The sequence below is a fragment of the Lepisma saccharinum genome, chromosome 1 (genome assembly GCF_977018435.1).
Source record: "Lepisma saccharinum chromosome 1, izLepSacc3.1, whole genome shotgun sequence".
NCBI classification, from domain to species: domain Eukaryota; kingdom Metazoa; phylum Arthropoda; class Insecta; order Zygentoma; family Lepismatidae; genus Lepisma; species Lepisma saccharinum.
In genome coordinates, this window is record NC_139229.1 from 221,849,060 (window position 1) to 221,864,856 (window position 15,797).

Below are 15,797 nucleotides of genomic sequence, written 5' to 3' on the forward strand. Positions count from 1 at the left end.
TCTTATTTTTTGTGATATTTTTAATGATCTTAAATTCGTTGTTGTTTGTGCTCCTTTGTATTTGTTTAAAGTGCGTACTATTAGAGTAAAGCGCCACCCGTTTAATTGTTTAATCTACTTGAGGTTTGTTCATTTTTATGTGTCAGCGCTGTGTCGCTGCTAGCTACGTCAGGTCGCGTATGTGATGGTTTGTTAAAGTATTTGCCTGGTAATATGAATTGCTCGTCGCGGCGAAGTGTTGAAGTCCCGCCTGCTTGAGAGTATATGTTGCGTCACTCAACGGAGGTTATTGTTATGTTTGGAACCACGTGATGTCATGTAAAAGGAAAACGTCCGCCCACGTGAGAGTAATTGCCGTTGAGACGCCTTTGTTTATGCTGGACAAATAATGTATTGTCACCGCACCGACCTAGTTTTTTAAAAAGGTGAACTTAAGTAAGGGCTGGCTAGGATTTAAGTAGCACTGGAGCAAAATCACAAATGACCTGATTAGACAAAAAATCAAGGTAAATTTAAATATGAATGCCATAATTAGGGCTTGTCGTCATAAAAACCTGTACATGTCATGTATCATTTTGTGTTGATGACCCCGTAAAGAGAGAATCAGAGAGAGAATGCGTGAGTGAAAGAGGGGGAGATGTAACTAATTGATTTTTGTTTTGTTATGAATAGAATATACTTTTTATTTTTTCATGTTAATCTTTGGGCTATATCATTTCGTACGCATGTCGCTACCCGTGATTTTCAGGTATGCAGCTAGCCGCTTCCCGGCTACAGGTAAAGAGGTGGTAAAAGAAAGTATATGTTTCTTTTTGTTTGTTCGATATGGCTAATCGCTATGCACTGTTGGTCACCGGTTCCTATACACGAACTCAACCTGGACCGTAACGCTATTTCGCTTGTCCGAGGGAGATTTTGCCGCCTCTATCTAGGTAGTGGTAGCATTTGTTTTCCCGGGCAAGGGAGGGCGTTTCACAGTGCTCTTTGATTTATATTGGAAAACTAGGTACTGATTAGCATAACTAACTTAATCATTTTAATATGTCCTAGTTTAGATTACTGTCGATATTATTATCAGTAATCGTGTATTTGTAATCACGTCAATTTCCTTGTGTTCTTCATTTAGTGTATACTTGATTCTCTGTGCATAATAGTGCCTCAAGCCTCAACGAATGTAACTTCAATTATTGTTTATTTCTGGGAGCTATAACGCCACATAGCTAATCGCGCCTCGTAAGTGACAGCGCGCTAGGCCTGTGTATTTACATTGAAAGCAAGCCTAAGGGGCTAGTAGAAATCCCGAATGTTTGAAAGTACACAAACAAAAGAGGCGATTTGATATTTTATCATGTAATGGTATCTTGTGTTTACCCCTGCAGCATGAGTGTGAGAGTGCGTGATTGAATGAGAGTGAGGAGAGCTGTAAAGTGTTTTATTATTGTTGTTGTGTTTATTTCTACCCAATACGTATATATTAGTTATTCTACAAGTGTTCTTGATTTATAGGTATTTCGGGTTTCTTTAGTTCTGAATTGAAGCTGTATTGATCTGAAGGTTATAGTTTACTATTATTACAACAATTATTATTATTATTACTATTAATGAATAACAACACCACTTTATGCACGACGTGGCTCACCGCCAGAGGTGAAATAACCGATGCGGTGACACGACCCTGGAATTAAACCGTTAGCTGTTGGTAAGATTCGTGTTTCCTTAACCGGAGCCGCGAACCGGGGACCGACAACCCTCCAATCGGGCGGCCGCGGAACCCTGAACCAGCGGACCAGGGGTCAATTTTGCGCCCACGAACAGTACCCTCTGTTCGGAAGAGCAACCCGACTGATAAACGAGTCGAACAAGGGCGCCCGCAGGATTTTTTTCTCAAGGGGGCAGAGTCATAGAAACGTTTATTATTATTATTATTATTATTATTATTATTATTATTACTACTACTAATAGTACTACTTTACAAATCAAAATTGAATTCAAAATACCTTTGTGTTCATTGGCGTGCGCAGACCCTTTGATTAAAGTTCAGTCGGGATAGAAAAACCTTATTTTATCTCACTGATTTAGGTTCATTGCATTAATGGGTATATGTACAGGTGTACGTACATGTATGCATAATAACTCTCTAGACTTCTTAAACCCGAAGGTTCATGGCTGCAGCAACACAGGCCTTCCATCTTTCCCTATCTTGAGCAAGTTCTATATACTCTTTTCCATCCCTACCGATTTCCCTTAGGTCCATCTCAACGTTGTCCCTCCATCTTCGTCTTGGCCTTCCTATAGGTCTCTTACCATCAGGTTTCCCAACAAGAATCCTGTAAACTACTCTTTCCTCTCCCATTCGTGCCACATGACCTGCCCACCTACGTTTTCTTGATTTAATTATTCTAATAATATCTGGACATGAATACAAATTATGTAGTTCTAAATTATGTAACCTTCTCCACTCACCTGACTCCTCATCCCTTTTAGGTCCAAATAGTTTCCTGAGGATCTTATTTTCAAATACTCTAAATTTATGTTCCTCTTTCAATGTAAGGGACCAAGTTTCACATCCATATAATACTACAGGCAAAATTACGGTTTTGTATATTTTAACTTTTAGTTTCTTAGATATTAAACGAGAAGACAAAAGATTATGAAGAGAGTAGTAACATGCATTTCCTGAATTAAGCCTACTTTTTATTTCCTCTTTAATATAATTTTCATTTGTTAATATTACTCCTAAGTATTGGAATTTGGAAACTGGTTCAAACGAGTTGTTATCAATAATTATATTTTGATTATTACCTAACACTTGGTTTCGGCCTGTATATACGCGTATATAAAATGCAGCAACATAGAGGCATTATAACGAATAAATAAATTGTCTCCTTTTCCTCGAAACAATTGTGTCCATGCATTTCAGATAAAACTGTTTAGAAGTAAGAGTCTAAAGTACTTAGGAGTTATAACTTCCCTCACTTGTAATTCACAATGCATTACAGAAAAGAAAGAAATTGCGAGCGAAGCGAGCAAAAATTAAAATAGATCCAAATATTTGCAAACTGAAAACAATAATGATTCAATATGACACAAATAATTTAATGGGACGTCATGACATTCTCTGTTACAATTGTAACAGAGAATCTATTATTTAGATCGTTCGGCGCCCAGGGCCGCCGTCCCCTAGCTCGGCTCTTCCTTCACAAGATTGTAAGGAAAGCAGATATTGCGAGCGAGCAAGAATATTTTACGAAATATATATTTTTGTTTGTATAAAATTTGATATCAAGGATGGGCAATTTTCCCTTGTGCCCGCCTGCAGGTGCTCTTGGCCTTGTGGAAGAAATAATGCAAGAAAGACGTGAAAACTAATTCCATCTTGAGTATCCTTTTGTCCTGCTACTCTTAGATTCTACTATAGTCTTGCTTTATTTTACCTCAATGTTTGAAACCCTAGAATTGATTTCCGTCCAAGGTAGGGGAGGGGCAATGACCATTGCCCCCTCTGTTGTTGCGCCACTGCACCCCCTTCCCCTGTAGTTGCTTTCACTTTAATCGGCTTGAAAATATTTTCTTTTTTTAAGAGTGTGATATCGTTTAATAACGGCGATAAGATTCCTGTACACTAAATTTCTAGGTGAGAGTATAATAATGTAGTGGAAGGGGAAACAATGATGTCCTCCTTAGAAATCGAATGTCAACCTAAAAGTACATGTTTCACACGTATAACTTAATTTCAGTCATAGTATTTTACATTCATGCGATAATTTCAAATTCAAGTGGTGTTTCTTGAAGGCAAAACACTATAATCGGGGTAATATACCCACCCCATGGAAAAATACCTTCCTTGTCCCTCGGTGGGAAAAAAACTGCAGACGTCCATGATTAGGGGGCAATTGCTCCCCCTTGCCCCCCGTGCGCACGCCTATGTTTGTGTTGTATACAAGTTCAGACTCTAGTCTACCATTTAGATAGAAACTGGATACGCCTTGCTTCGTTTCAATAAACATCTATCACTTTGTTCATGAACAGTTCTTTGTCTTTTATTTTACTTTTTCACAATGCACAGATATCAATCAGTCAGAGAGCACTTAACCTACTCTCCTTCATGGTACCTCTGATCCACGTTTTTACGTGCCGAAGGGTACTGTAAAATAATAATAATAATAATAATAATAATAATTGCTGTAACTTACATCCTGTAAACCACAGAAAACAATATTTTCTGTTATAAAACATCTGCACAATTTCACCATTCGAATTACATTAACTCTTTCCAGAAATCTCAGGGGAGCCAGTCTTGGAGCCTTTCGCTTCTGCAATATAAAAAAGTGACTTGTTTTGGCACTGGCCGGAAGTCTTCCCAAGACGCCTGAAGCGGAGTCGAGGGGGTGGGGCTGGCTCCCCTCGCCTCTCCAAGGACGTTGGCAGCCAACGAACACGTTAACAACCCCACGCGGCAAAAAGCAACAAGCATGGTTGCAAACTGCGGTAACATTTTAACTGACGGGTGATATATTATTTTCAAGGGGACAGTAAAAACCTGGGGGAGTCAAAACTAAAAATAATTCAGGTTGCGGCGGCCTCTTCTCAGGAGATTCAATTCCGGTCCAGGAGCGAAAATCAGCAAGCGTAAATGGGTTCTGGACCTTAAACAACCATTTTATGTGTAAAGTATTTCAATTCGGTCCAGGAACCTTTTTTCCAGATCAATTAAAACACGGTCCAGGAGCCTTTCTTCCTGATAAATTTTAATTCGGTCCAGGAACTTTTTTTGATTGAATTTAAATACGGTCCAGCATCCTTTCTTTCCAGATCAGTTTAAATAGTTTACCAGTTAATATTGAAATGAAACAATACGCAACTTGGACCGAATTTAAATTCTGCGAGAAAATAAAGGTTCCGGTCCTGCAGCAGAACCCAATAGGATTTATGAGTTCCTGGACCTTTAACAACCCTGCTTAACTACCTAAGTTAATCTGACTTGTCAGAAAGTAAATTATGCACGTTCAATGTAAACAGTGTCCTCAGACGGAGAATAACATTTAGAAAAGAAAACCACACAATTTGACTGTTTCGTCAACTGGACGAAAATGGAAGTCCCACTCCCAGAGCCTCAGTTTAGTGCTACTTCGTGTCTAGGGCCGAAGAGATCGAAGGTCTCCACGGGAAGGGCGATGGAGCGATCGCCACTCCCAACTGCCAGGAATTTGGATATATTATTATGCTTAATAAGGGTTGTCCCAATAGTAACACAGGATTTATATTGTGCGCCATATTTTCCCCGCAGGGTTGGCAGCGTTCTGCGAGGTCCCATGTTGGAGTAAAAACATTTGGAGCGCTACGTTACGGAGGAGCGAGTGACGATCGTTAAAATTCATTTGAAGTTGGGGACTGTGGGCAAATTACCTGACATTTTCGATAGAAGAAGCGCCCCAAATGAAACAACTGTGCGACCTCACACCGTGCGATTTTTTTGCTCTGCGGATTCATTAAATCCAAAGTTTATGCTGCGAAAATAAGGACGATTCCTGAATTGAGAGCAGAAATTCAAAGGGTTATCGATGTCATTGAGCCGCAGTGTGAAAAAGTTATTCAGAATTTTGTCAATAGAATTTTAGAATTTGAGCGTGTCTAATGCGTTGTGCAGAACATTTGTCAGACATCCTATTTCATATTTAATGGCAATGTTTACCCTTTCAAATAATGTAATAATTTAGCCAACTAATAAATATATAAAATGTTTTTTTCTTAAATTAAATCCTGCGTTTCTTTTGGGACACCCTTTTTGAAGATTCAAATGTTCCTTTTTTTATCACCACGTTTAACAGACTCGACAATATTTCTTTTGAAGTTTGATTTAAATCCACTTTATGCTCATGATAGGCTAATCGGAACTGGACCTACAGTTTAAATTTGGATCGGAACAACTCTGTAATATGCCTCGAAAGCGGATCGGCCCTGAACCCCTAGAGAGAATAGGGTTTTGTTTTCTCTGTATATTCAATTTGTTATTCGTGTCTGTTCATTCAGTTTACCGTGACAGTGGGAGGAATTATGATAACGAGAGGTCCTGGGTTCGAATCTAGGACTGGGCATGGGTGTTCTTTGTGAGCATCCTCTCATCAGTTTCATATATCATCACTCATCCGTAACGTTGCGATTAGCAAGAAGAGGCAGAAAAAGACGCCAAATAACAAAAATCAAATGAAATCAAACCCTCTATGCCAGCCATGGAACATTGCCTTTGGAAAAATACTCTGTAATCTCTAAAATATGGATGCTAACGTGGTTCCTGTTTATACTAGGGTGTATTGTTTATGTAAAACAGTGTAAGTGTAGGATAAAATCAATTCTCAGCGAGGTGAGATATCCGACTGAAATTCGCCACTCCTGACTGTAACTACTGGATCCGCCAATGCTCTAAAGTGAATATTTCAAATCTACCTTATTCGAGCGGTTTATTAAAAAATAAATAAGCTGCACAGATCAACTGAAAATCAAAGTTTTGAGTGATGACTTCTTATCGTGCCCGAATCAAAATTTATGTCTGCAGTCCGAGACTTTCATGACATAAAAGTAGTTTTAAGCAGCGTCGTCACAAATTATTGGGTTCCGCTGCAGGACCGGAACCTTTTTTCTCGTACAATTTAAATTCGCTCCAAGTTTCGTATTTTTTCATTGAAAAAGATTTCTGGACCGTATTTAAATTCATCCGGAAACAAGGCTCCTGGACAGTATTTAAATTCACCCGTAAAAAATGTCCCTGGACCGAATTGAAAGACTTTACGGTCCAGAACCCATTTACACTTGCTGATTTTCTCTCCTGGACCTTAATTGAATTTATTTAAAATTCCCGGATCTGGATTCGACGCCTACTCAAACACAAACTGCCACAAAGGGGGGAGAACATTTTTGAATATCGAGAAGATGGAGCAAGAAGATGTTGCACATGTTGAAATTTTAGCGAAAAATTTAAGCTCGATCAGGACCCAAACCAGGGCCTCTGGCATACCGTGTGACATTCCTCTACCATTTCTTTGTAGGAACACCCGTAAGCAGCAGACTTCCTACTTAACAAACTCCTATCGATTAATCTCAATTCTCTTCTCGTTCAGGACAGCTGAACGCAAACATCCATGCATGAATTGACCTTTGCGCTCACCACTCCGGCACAGAGGTAGACTCAAATGAGCCACCGAGCCACGCTGGCTTCGCCTGATTTTTTGCCGTCCCTGTTGGCAGCTCAGTTGGTAGAAAAATGGCACGGTCTGCCGGATACCCTGGTTCGGGTTCAGGTCCTGGTCGAGCATGAACTTTTCGCTGAAATGGCACGTATCTAGAAATATATTTCGCATGGAGATCCGAACCAAGTGTCTCAGAAATAATAATAATAATAAATGTAAATATTAATGAATTTCAATATTAATTAAAATATGTACATTTACTAATATTCCAGATTTATTATTACATGAAAAAACGTTAAAAAATGGCATAAGTAACAACACGGATTTATTATCTAGCTAGGGTGAACTTAGTATCGCCAAAATTTGTATAAAAACAAGGAAATTAATGTCAAATAGATAAAGAATTAAATATATATTGAATAAGAAAACAGGATGTTACGTCCTGTTGACGAAATGTTAGTTCCTGATTAATAATAATTTATGCATATTTTCATAAGTAGTAGTGTGCATAAATCTTCTTTGGTACTGTTCTTCAAAGCAATAAAATACCAATATAATAATCCTTGTCTTCCAAGTTAATCGATTAAAGTACAACAAATGCAAAAAAGTTTATTTTCATCATATTATTTTAGTACTTGGTATGTCTTTCGAGGAGGGTCCGGACACCCCTCCCCCCTAAATAGCTCTTGAATTCTGGATTCTTCCAGTCAAGTCACTACAGGATGTAGAAGGAAGTTTAGTTGTTTGTCGTGCGGATATCGCGAGTTTGTGCTTATATACTCTTTACAAATAAAATGTTTCTGAATTTGAAATATGTTTATTTTTTTAACTTAAGGCAAGCAACCTAACCACACTAACTGAGCGTTGCAAGTGTTAAGAAGGCCTACATTCTGACTTGGGCACCGAGGAAAAATCTTGAAACACTAAAGAAAGGCACCGTGAAACGAAAGAGCTAGGGAACCCGTGGTCTACATAATAGTACACCTGTGTTTTTTTTAAATCGAAAGATGTTGCTTGTTTAATCAACAACCACAGAATAAAGAAGATAACTGAGGGACATTCCCACCGGAAATGAGACATTTTTCATCTGTCTCATCTGCCGACTAAGGGAGGTTTTACACCGAAGCGACAAGCGACACGTGTCGCTTGAGGATTCACAAATTTGTGCAGCCTGTTGCGCCGCTACGGTCTGAAACATTGTTCTTGGTCGGCTTGTTTGAAACGACATGTGTGAAGTGTCCCTTCGTCTGAAATCTACCCAAGTTTTGAAGATCCAAGTCACAAGGATGGGAAATTAGGGCTTTGATAAGGTTAGGTGCGAAGGCAGGCGAAAATACCCTAAAGCAGGGATTCCCAACTTTTTTACGTTTGCGGCACCCTTGGGAATGAGATCGAAAACTTGGGGCACATTTGTTGGAATTCGTTTTTTCAATTGTTAATCTTAAATCGAAGTGAAATATGTTATCAGGAGCAAGTTAAATTTTTTGTCAAATAATACCCACTCCAGTACTAATGTTAGTCATTTATTGGAAGATAATATAAGGAACAAACATCAGAATAGAACACAGCTTAAGCTTAGCACAACGTAAATGTCTCAATATAGTAATATGAAAAAAGCAAAAGTACGTCCACTGTTTTCTTCACTAGGTTAGGATACTCCTTTGTCAGTCCAAGCCAAAAAACAGCAACCGATGCCTCACTCTTGGTGAACTTAACTTAATGAGAGTGTAACCAGTGCAGAGATCAATGAATTCATCTCGTTCGGAAGCTATGAAATCTATTTCCTCCGCTCTGTATGCGAAATCAAAAAGTGACACAATCCAGTGGAGATTCTTGATGGAAGGATTTGGAAAGTACGTATCTATTGCATCTTGCAATCTTGATAAGTAGGGCCCTGGACTTTATGTCTTACAAAACTGTAAAATATGTATGTAATTATGTCATAAAAATTGAAAAATATGTCAGAAAAATGAAGAAATATTCCCAGTATAGTATGGGTAAAATAAGATTGGAGACGGAAATAATTATTAGAAAGCTGATTCCTTCTGAAATACATTCTTTAGGTCCCCCTGTACTTCCCCAGAAAAATCCCAAAAAATCCTGCGTGGGGAACACCCTTAAATTTTGAATAAACGGCCGCCATCTTGGATTTTTCAAAAAATGCGATAACTCAGTAATGGACAAACATAGGGAGATGGTGTTGGTGCCAATCGTTTCAGTTTTGGCAGAAGGAACTTATTACTGCAAGCAAAAGTGTAAAATATAGAGTTTATATAAATTTATTAACATATTATTGCATAAAACAGGTTTGAAAACATACAAAAACATCATTTTTTCAGAAAAGAATTGTAGAATTTGTTTGGAAACATTTCAAAATGAAAAATGAACACGTATACATAAACAGGTAGTGTTTGATATGTCTGACAAATTTCCGTCTTTTCTCGTCGTTTCAACAACCAAAAGATCCCCGTCACTAGGGGCCTGGAAAACTGGGAACTTTGCTTTCTGGAATTCTGTGCTAAGGAGTTCCAAAAAAACTTATTTTATTCTCAACGTTTGACAAGAAATTCTCTTTTGCAATTGTCACGGGGTTGGATGGAGTTACATCAACCCTCGCAGCTGATTCCCTACAGCTCGTCGCATATGCACTGCATCTTTCGTACTTTTTCATATCCGTCAAATACTACGATGACATTTGTTCCGTAATTTCGGTTCACGTAATCTAAGTAGGCATTGCACACATGACCATACGTTGCTGGACGGGGCCAATGTACTCTGTGCAAAAGATCCCCACCGTCGAGAGGTTGGGTTTTCCGGCAATTCATTGTTAATCGTGCACATCATGCAACTTTCTGGATGACAACGATGACTGCCAGTACCTGCTGTCTGACCTTATAGAGATGCTCTTACAGTTCAGTACCGACAGTGACAAGTTAACAGTGAAAGGCGTCTGCGGGAGCTTTTATCAGCAAGCTACGGCAATACTGTTCTTATGACATCCAGCAAGAAATGTTTCAGGACTGTTGTTTCTTTTAGGCCCGTTGCATCGAGGATTTTAACGGACAAGTGGTACAGCGATAGAAAGAAAGACGCTGTGGAAGAAAAGAAGAGGATTATAGACGCGACTATTACCATTCTCCAAGAAGAGATAAGATCTAAAGTTTATGATTGCTCGACATATCCAACCTACGAATAAATATCGAAACATGGAGAAAATCAAGTAGGTGAGATGCTCACTCATCTGCTTTCTGGTCTAATGAAACCAGAAAAAGGTCCACCTTGCAATCAGAAGGTGTTGAGTGTTGCGCACTCTATCATTTCTTCGGTGCGTCCACGTTCATTTGTGTCAGCTGTGCAGGTTGAAATTGGAGTGTTTCTTCATATGCGTTTCCGATCAAAACATCTAATTAACCTTCTGCATAATTTAGGCTGCTCTGTTTCCTACAGTGAAATCTGTAAGTATGAAACTTCCGTGACAACGAACACTTCAAGTGAAGTTCAGAAACATGCATTTGTGCAGTTTGTCTTCGATAATGCTGATCATAACACTCGAACTGTGGATGGACATGGAACCTTTCATGTGATGGGAGGAGTGCAGTGTGTGACGCCTTCTTCAGCTGTTCAGACGAGTTCTCGTGTTCCACGACCGAAGATTATACCAACGTCAACTGTTGTTGGAAAGTTTGGCTTCATCTCAATCGTCACTCACGACCGGCCCAAGAACCATGGATTGAATCGCCTGGTAATGGCTCATACGGGATGGAGTGGTTTCATGGAGATTGCCGCAGGAAAAAGATCCTGCGAAAAGTCAGCAGTGATACCCTTGCCCTTCGTCAATCTTCAACCTTCTAACCAAACCCAATTAACACCTGTCTTCCTTTCGCGGTAGAAGAATAGACGAATGCAGGAAGCAGCAACAAAGGTGTATTGTGACATTTGATCAGCCACTTTTCATTAAAGTCGTGGATATAATCTATCAGGCAGACGAAACTGATGATCCGTCCAAGGTAATCTTGAGATTAGGTGGATCTCGTCTGCTTATGAGTTACATGGGTGCGGTGGGCAAAACCATGGGTGAAAGTGGTATGGAAGAAATGTGGGGTGAGGTATTTGCCAAGAACGCTGTTGTCCAGATGGCTAATGGACATGCTTATGCAAGAGCATTATGAGCTCATTCGCTGTCTCAGGCAGCTATCGCTCATTTGATTTTGGAGTGTTGAGAGGAAGGCGGACTTTTGATCAGCTCTGACGTCCAAACTCTCAGGGGAATTCACAGTGAGGTGTTAAAATTGTCCTCCTCCGCAGAATCTTTCTTTCCTATTCAAAGTGAAACCTTTACTGAGTGCTGTATCCAGTGTGATGAAGACACTTGAAGAAAGAAGTCGTACTGCTAAATTATGGCTGCAGTATTTCAAGCAAGTTTTTATAATGCATGACTTCGTGAGAGCGGAAAGAACAGGCGACTGGAACCTTCATCTCTTCTCCGTTCAACGCATGTTAGTTCACCTCCATGCAGCTGGCCATATTCATTACGCTAAAACAGCCCACCTCTACCTCCAGAATATGTCTAAACTTAAGACTATTTTGTCGGATCAAGAGTTTGAACGTTTTGTCAGTCAGGGTTATTTTACAGTTCGGCAATCGGATAAGTTTTGGTGCGGCGTTTGGACGGACATGACCATAGAGCAGGTCTTAATGCAATCTATGAAGGTTAGCGGTGGTTTGACACAAGGCCGAAATATGTTTGATAGCGTTGTAGCGCATTGGATTTGCACCATGCCAGGAAGTCTCCAGGTGATGGAAGCAGTGGAAGCTTTCGCAGGAGTGACAGGTGAATCCTCCGACCAGAACAGTTCTTTATCAAGACTGTGGCAGACTCGAGATACCAGTGATTTGAGAAAATTTTTGAAATCCTCTAACTTGGACTCGTTAACAGGTCTTCCGACCACATTTTCAGATGGCTCGCCTGGCATACTTGAACCAACGTTTGAAAATCGTGCATCACAGTTTTTATGATATTACGATTCGGCCGCAATCAGGTCACATTCGCTATTAATGCGATTTAGAACTATCCCCCCCCCCCCTTGTGGCACCTATTTGCGCACATACTTAGAATACTTGACATTTTTTGTAAAGTTTCCACTTGGCATATTTTTGGGTGGCGATGTGTGTGCTTGTTGCAAGCTTCCTTATCAACCGTCTCCCCGCAATAAAGACAGCACGTTTTAAAGTCGAAGGGATGTAGGTCACTTCTGAGGAGGGGTTTTCTTGCATTTGTTCCTACAGGAACGTAATTTCCATGTCTGGTATAACGTTTTCTGCACTGTACATGCACTCGCACATGACTAACGCCCTCAATTTTTTCTACAATCCCATCTTTTCTCTACTGAGATTCCTCAAAGTCTGTAACCCTCTTGTCACTTTGACACTGTCAATGTCCATCATCCCGCCTTCACCGTAGATAATGCACTTCTCCTCCATCTCCTATTCAGCTTTCCAACAACCGAATACGATCACTAACACCTGACTAGAAGAAAAAACTATTAATAATAATGGTAATGCCGTTTATTCTGAACATTCAATTTCTTTTATCAAAATTCTTATTAATTTCATTAAATTTTTACCGTAAACTGACTTTCTTTAGAAAATACATGTTATAATCGATTATACTACACAAACCATGCATTTTAGCGCAAAACAGCACCTCCCTATGATTGTCCATTACTGAGTTATCGCATTTTAAAAAAAAATCAAAGATGGCGGCCGTTTATTCAAAATTTAAGGGTGTTCCCCATGTAGGATTTTTTGGGATTTTTCTTGGGAAGTAGAGGGGGACCTAAAGAACGCATTTCAAAAGGAATTAGCTTTCTAATAATTATTTCCGTTTCGAGCCAAATTTAGGTCTAAATGTACTATACTAGTAAAGCCAAAATTATGCACAACAGAGAAGGGGGGAAACCGAGTGGGCAGAGCGAAGCAGTACACGCTGGTGTGAAGGCTGGTAACTGCAGTCGCTCCCCATCCACGCAATTACATTCCTTCTCACGTGCTCATCGGTAAAGTCGTGTCACGTGACTACTTGCGCAGAGACTTCTTTTCTTTCGCTGCTCCAGAGGTAGCCGGATACACACTGATACGTGCGTGGCTCAAACGACAATTGATCTTGAAACTCCCTTCCTCGATTGCCGACTGAGTACGGGCTGTAATGTACCCAATGTCATTTTTTACTTTTGGCTGATTGTTGTGAGAACCGACAAAAAAGTTAAAGAAATGAGAACAATTGAAACTTTTTTCCTCTCCGTCCCGCACAACAATGCGAGGGTACATTTTTCCTCAATAATTTTTGCACGGCTATCAATTCCGGCGGGATAAAGAAAGGTGGGTGTATTATTGTTCTGCACTAGTTGGTAAGGAAGGACAGCATCTGCTTTTAATTTCTATGTCCGTAATTTCCTTAACCTGCTATCGATAAAACATAAAATCCCGGGTCCTAGTTATAACACATTTTTTATTTGGCATCGGATCAAAAACTGGGGTGAGATATTTACGTATCTGATGAAAATCAGCCAAAATAGTAGACGAACTTGATGAGTTTGTTCATGGTATTTTCACACAATGAACAAAAAATGATATTGAGAACCAAAAAAAGATCAACTAAATTTGAAAAATAGCTATTAGCGTCGTCGCTCTAACATGTCGACCATCGGCGCTACTCCAACAGTCGACCAACGCCCGGTTAAACATGGTTTCTTACAGCAGATTCAAAACAACTGCACATAATTTATTAATTTCCAACATGCTGAGGGGGTGCGGTGTTGAAAATAAGTGAAACATGAGACAATCATGCATGCTTTAGCCACTACATCAAATACCAATCAACTTTTAGTAGGCACTACGATAATAAGTCAATTAAACTGAAGAATACTAATGACTTGCTTAATTTTTGCTTGATTTTGGCACAACAAAGGCGTGTTTGGAAATAGGAAAGGACCAGCTTGTTGAAGCGAAACCAATGACATGTATGGATTTCTGCAGCATTTTTGCAATCGAGGTATTTTTATGTTGGACGGGGCCAAACGAGGCGAATTTCCCCCTAATATTGTTGCCCCACATCAAATCACCCAGAAAAATTTCAAAATACAACCCACCGATTAAGATTTTCAAGAAACTTCGTGTATTTGTTAATACTACCAAGGTGTAAACACACACAAAATTTTTCTTCTCTACACCTCATAGTTACTGAGAAACGGGAGGCTAAAGTTTCAGAATTTTGCATGGATCCGTCATTGTCGATGCCATGGTGCAGCGCTTAACAGAAAAAGTTATACCACAGAGTCAAATCGACATATCACTTTCATTTTATCCTAAATTTCATAGATATATGTACATTCCGTTTAAAAATTTGTCACCAAGTTTTCTTTGCACTGAGAGTCAGAAAAAAAAATTGAATTGTAAATAGTGTTGATTTTGATGTGTCAACGTCTGACGTTACTAAAATTACAGTATCACTAAAAGGCACTGCAGTTATCATGCCAATTTTCTGTTCAAATTGAAGCTTAAAATATGTTCTAAAAGGCTATAAAATAAAAGTAGTGGCTTTTTCACTGCTTCTATTAATAAACCTTCATTAAAAAATATATGTACGTACATTCATATGGGTTATTTCATGCCAAACCATCACACAAAAATGAACTTTTCAACCCGACCATTTCAGATTTTCATGAAATTTTGTAGGATGGTACATAGAAGACATGAAAACCACAAACAGATCACTTGAAGAAAACATTCTTAACAACAATGCTGACGAAAGATAGAAAAGGCCCTCTGATCTTTGTAGAGGCTGTCGCCACTACAGAAAAGTAAATTCGGCTCCTCTTTCAGAGTAGGGTCAATACTTGCCTGTTGTATACCAAAACCAGTGGCGGCGATTAGGAGAGTGGGAGACAGCTGCCCCCTCCCTCACTCTTAGCTACGTTTGTCCCCTCACAATGCTAACCCTTAAATATAAAGTTAAAGTAAACTGTCCTTGCTCCCGGAGTTCTGGAACCCAATCGCCACCACTGACCATAACAGTGGTCTCATTTCAATACCTAAATTCGCAGCTCAATAGGACATGACACAAGGTAATTCGCAATTAAAATTATCCGATATGCCATCTGGTGGGATTTTCCGGAACTACTCTATGTAGGATAGGAAGTCTTTCAAAGCATGAAAAATGTTCGAAAGAGTAACGTCTACTGTTCAGTTTTTTGCTCTAAATTGTTTTGTGGGTCAGGACAAGTGAAAAGTTTGCATGTGTTTCCACTCCGTGGAATCAACCAAATGAAATTTGTAAATAAATCAGGGAAAACAGAATTGATTGACCGTGGATTCTGGATTCGCATGAGGGGATAACATTGAAATGCGACAAGAAAATTACGAAGAATGCACGTGTATGTTCACTTTATTTTCGGAAAGATGATTTTATTACCACGAAAGTAAAGTTTTAAATTGTTCTTTATGTATAAAACATTTTTCTTCGAAAGCAATGTACTCGTATTAGCTATGTATGAAATTTGGAACAGGTGCAACTCGATTAAGTCAGAAGATGAAAATAGTTTGAGAAATAATTAA

The 15,797-nt window shown here is 39.3% G+C and overlaps 1 protein-coding gene across 1 annotated transcript in view; it reads right to left on the reverse strand.

Moving 5' to 3' along the window:
- Positions 1-15,797, reverse strand: part of LOC145979341 (uncharacterized) — a 273,539-nt gene that overhangs the window by 241,955 nt on the left and 15,787 nt on the right. The gene's annotated exons all lie outside the window — the stretch shown is intronic.